The following is a 5044-nucleotide window of genomic DNA, read 5'->3' as shown; positions in this document are numbered from 1 at the left end:
TGATATGTGTTGAGACCACATTATGATGTGGGTTTGTTCGAGCTATTCGACATGAGACGATCTTAGAATATTGATTAGCGGTTTAGTCACAACAGGTTTAAGTGTTGGGACTTGGGTTGAGTCTCGGGGTGATTTTGATGATTAGAGCGTTACCGGGAGATAAAGGGTAACGGGTTGTGAATTATTGGTGTTTGAGATTATTGAGAATAGCGGGAATTGGAGAGCGTTAATTATGATTAATGAGATAGGAGGGAAGTACCAAATATGCCCTTAGGAGTCTTCAAAAACTATTAATTGACCTAGGGGTAAAATGGACATTTCACCCCTAGGATAGATATAACCTTAGACAGCTGAAGAAGAAAGTGGAAAAACAGAGTATGCAAAAGAGTTCTCCCGTACCTTCTTCTCTTCACCTTTCTTTGTGGTTTTTGAACCAATTTTGAGGATTTAAGATCGGGAAGCAAGCCTTGGGAGTTTGGGAGTGTGTTCCACCATTGAAGACCATCATAAGCCGAGCTTTGGGTAAGTTTCTAACCGTGGTTTTCTCTGGTTTGCCCTGTTCTGGTTTTACTTTGCAGCTGAGATTTCTAGGGTGAATTCATGGTTTTGTTGGGAGTTTTGGCTAGGGTTCCCATGCTTGTGATGTTTGGGGTGTGTTAGAATGGTTTTTTGGATCATTTGGCATCAAGAATAGGATTTGGAAGCTTGGAAATCGAGTTAGAATCGAGGGAGTTGAAGAAGGTCGGTTCAGGGGAGATTGGGTCTGGAGGTAGCGCTACAGCGCCCACCTTAGGGCGCTATAGCGCTCCTTAGGAGGATTTTTGGCACTTGGGTGGTTCTGAGTGTAGTGCTGGGGCACTAGGGGTTGAGTGCTATAGCGCTACCCTATTCCTTCTAAGTCCCGTTTTGAGTGTTTTTAAGGGTTTTTGACTTGGGGTTTCAATCCTTAAGGCCCGGGATCGAATCTACTCACCGTGTGGGCATGTTTCGAGGTCCCGAGGGTGGTGCTTAGGTTAAGACCCTATTATTGTGGATTCTCATTGATGGAGGTTATAATTGGTTGTGACTAGGTAACCGCTAAGGAACTAAAAGATCGATCGTTCTCAGGGGTCGTCCTTATCATACTTCTCGCTCGAACCTAAGATAAGAAAACAGTGTGTGAATACAGTTGCACCCCATATAGGTATATGACATGCATGGTTTGATATTGAGGCATGTTGGTTGACATATGTGGACATGGATTGCATATTAAATGCTAATGAACGCTGAGTACCTGTTTATGACACTGACTAGTCAGGGACCGACTCTAAAGTCGATGATCACGCATTGAATGGCTCTATGGCATTAATGCGGGACCGACCCTAAGGTTGAAGAATTTATAAGCGCTTGCCTGGTCTACGACCAGATGTCTATAGCCAAGGTATATGACCCCGGTGACCGTTAGTCACGTAGCTAAGGGAAGTTGTCCATAGCTTCGACTCTAGAGTCGTGAGGAAGGTTATGTAGGTGAATAATCACCATGCACCTGCCCTGATCAAACATATGAAAGAATCACTTATCCGTTAAGCCCTGGTGACCCTATCGTCACATGGCTAGAGGGAGCGATGCTCATTATCGTGGCTTTTGGCTATTGTCACCTATTTGTTTGGACTGATAGTCCTAAATGGTTATTATGATCGTTGCTGATATTATGTCATGTCTTATTGTGTTTTCTTGCTGGGCCTTGGCTCATAGGTGCTTTGTGGTGCAGGTAAAGGAAAGGAGAAGCTTAACCAACCCTGAGTGGAGAGCTTGGGCGATGTGATGTACATACAGGGCCGCTTGACCGCCATTGTCAAGGTGTTCTCTGAGGGACTAGGGGTTTACCCTATTTTTTCCGCTTAGGCCGGCGGAGATTGTAAATTTGAAACAATAGCGACTATTTTGTATTATGAACTACTTGTAAACATTTTAAAAGGCTCATGAGCAGTTTGTTTACTTAATGAAATGTACCCTTTCCTTTTTGTTGGTTTTTCACCTTAACTTGATAACAACACTTAGATCACGTTTTTAACCAAAGGACTCGGGTAGCGAGTCAAATTTCCGGTTCACTGTTCACCGTAACTGTTCTGGGGTAACTAGGGCGTTACAATCCCTATCTTCTACAGAATGGGATTGTTCGTCAAAGTTCATGTGTAGACACCCATAACAAAATGGAGTCACCGAAAGAAAAAATTGCCATCTCTTAAGAGTGGCTCGTGCTATTATGTTCAATATGCATGTTCCCAAATATCTTTGGGGCGATGTTGTCCTTACTGCCACTTATCTCATTAATCGCCTTCCTAGTAGGCCCCTTCAATTGAAAACACCATACTCCATTTTTAGGACTCTCTACCCTCCCACTTCGACCAATACCCTCCCAGTCAAAGATTTTGGTTACACTGCCTTTGTCCACGTACACTCCCAACACCAAAGTAAACTAGATCCTCTAGCCATAAAAACTGTTTTCCTAGGATATTCACCTGCGCAGAAGGGCTACTGTTGTTACTGTCCTCTCACCAAGAAATCCTACACCTCCAAAGATGTCACTTTTTTCCAAAATTCTCCTTATTTCACTACCACCTTGCTTCAGGGGAGCACATCCATCATGCGCAAGAAGCTTAGTGGCCGTGGGGTTTACAAATGCCCCTAGATACTTCATTTCCTTCAGAGCCAAATACTCCTCCTCAAAATTATCCATCTTCTTCTACTTCTCAAGATCACCCATACTGCTTCTCAAGATCATCCATCTCCACCTGCTTCTCACATAAACAAGGAAATACGGGTGTATACCAGAAGAGAAAGAAATAAACAAGTAACGAATCTTTATCACAGTCAAGAATTCAATCCGGTGATAGAACCACTTCCCTTAGATGTTCTAGGTAAACTTCCCTCAAACACTCAGTCAGATGTAGATATTCCTATTGCATTAAGGAAAGGAACTTGAACTTGTTCCCAACACCCCATTTCAAAATTCATCTCTTACGCAAAATTATCATCTCCATTTAGAGCTTTTACCTCTAGTATGTCAGATGTTGAGATTCCCAGGAATATCAGTGAAGCACTTGGTACTCATCAATGGAAGACGGCAATTCTCAAAGAAAAAAAAGTCCTTGAGCAAAATGAAACTTGGAGACTAGTGGAGTTACCACCAGACAAGAAAGTAATAGGGTGCAAATGGGTATTCACGATCAAATACAATGCAAATGGATCTATTGAGAGGTGCAAAGCACAGTTAGTTTCAAAGGGTTTTACCCAAACCTATGTAATTGACTACACTGAAACCTTCACCCCAGTTGCCAAACTCAATACTATTAGAGTATTGCTCTCGCTGGCAGTCAACTTGGATTGGGAGTTACATCAACTTGATGTAAAAAATGCATTCCTGAATGGAAAATTGGAAGAACAAGTGTACATGAGTCAGCCCCCCGGTTTTGAAGAATCTCCCAGTACAACCAAAGTGTGCAAGCTAAACAAATCTCTCTATGGTTTAAAACAATCTCCTCGAGCATGGTTCAATCTGTTCTTGAAAGCAATCAAAGGATTCAGATACATGCAAGGTCAAACAGATCATACCCTATTCATCAAACACTCAGAAATTGGGAAAATGGCAGTACTGATTATGTATGTTGATGATATCATTGTCACTGGCAACCACACTGAAGAAATGATTTTGATCAAAGAAATGTTGGCAAAATAATTTGAAGTCAAGGATCTTGGTGCACTTAGGTCTTTTCTGGGAATGGAATTTGCTAGGAGCAAAAGAGGGATTTCAGTTTCTCAAAGAAAATGTACATTTGATCTCCTAAAAGAAACAGGAATGCTTGGCAGTAAACCCAGCAAAACTCCAATCGAGCTCGGAGACAAGAAAAAAAATGTTTGAAGGAAGTCTAGTTGACAAAGGAAGGTTCTAGCAGCTAGTGGGGAAGCTTATCTACCTCTCACATGCCAGACTTGATATTGCTTTTGCAGTAAGTCTGGTCAGTCTGTAGAGTCCAAGAACTTTACTTAGCTAGTTAGATAATAGTAGTAATAGTAATAGCTAGTAATAGTTGTAGTATTTTTTTTAGGACTGTGGATTTTGGTTCAAACCGGGACTTAGTTGGACACTCGTAGTAACACTTGTAGATTTTATAAGTGTGACCTATAATTTAAGAATATTAATTATAACCTAAGGTTTGATTAATATGAATGATTATGAAGGTGATATTTATTATACTATAAGGTTTAGATAGACCCAATAAGATGTTAACACTTGTCATATGTGTGTTTAATGAGAATTAAGTATTTTTGAGGAATATGTTTATTAAGAGTAATATTTGAACATCCTAGGCTCTACCAGCAGCTTTGAAATTGTTAAAGGAATTAGTCAAGGTTGTTTACTCAATTCAAATTAGGCTAAAAAAGTGTAATTACGTGTATAATATTTCAGCGTATGTCGATATATCACAACTCTAGGGGCGATATATCGCCATACGGGGATACGAAAAACACGTAGCTTTGCACGACCACCTCGACGAGACTCGAGAGCATCAGTACAGGTGATATATCACCTAGCATGGGTGATATATCGGCTGTGGTGCAAGATTTTTGAACAATTTTGAAACCGAGCTCATTTTAATCCTTAACCTCTTGATAAGTCCAGAATCTTGCTGACCGAGTCTTCAGCCTCTGCTGAACGAATATTCAAATGTTTTTCAATTAAAAATCCATTATTTTATTCAAGCTAAATGAAGATCTTTTCGTTCTTGAACTCTATAAATAGGACCTAGTACCCAGCCATTTCTTCATTCATCAAGTTGAGTTCAGAGCCTACAAGCTGCTAGGATTACTTTAGAGTGTAAACACTTAGGTTCGGGTTATAAGCTTAATCATTATAAGCTTAATAAACACTTGGGAAGTAAGGTTCATAGTATATTTCAGTTTCGAGGTGTAGTTCGGTCATAGAAGCATTCAAGGTATTCCTTATTCTAGTTCCTTTCTGTATTGATTCTTATAGTTTTCTACTCAAATCCTAACCCGTATT

Source organism: Humulus lupulus, chromosome 7 (genome assembly GCF_963169125.1).
Source record: "Humulus lupulus chromosome 7, drHumLupu1.1, whole genome shotgun sequence".
NCBI lineage: Eukaryota > Viridiplantae > Streptophyta > Magnoliopsida > Rosales > Cannabaceae > Humulus > Humulus lupulus.
The sequence above is the reverse complement of the archived record's forward strand: the minus strand, read 5'-3'. Positions refer to the sequence as shown.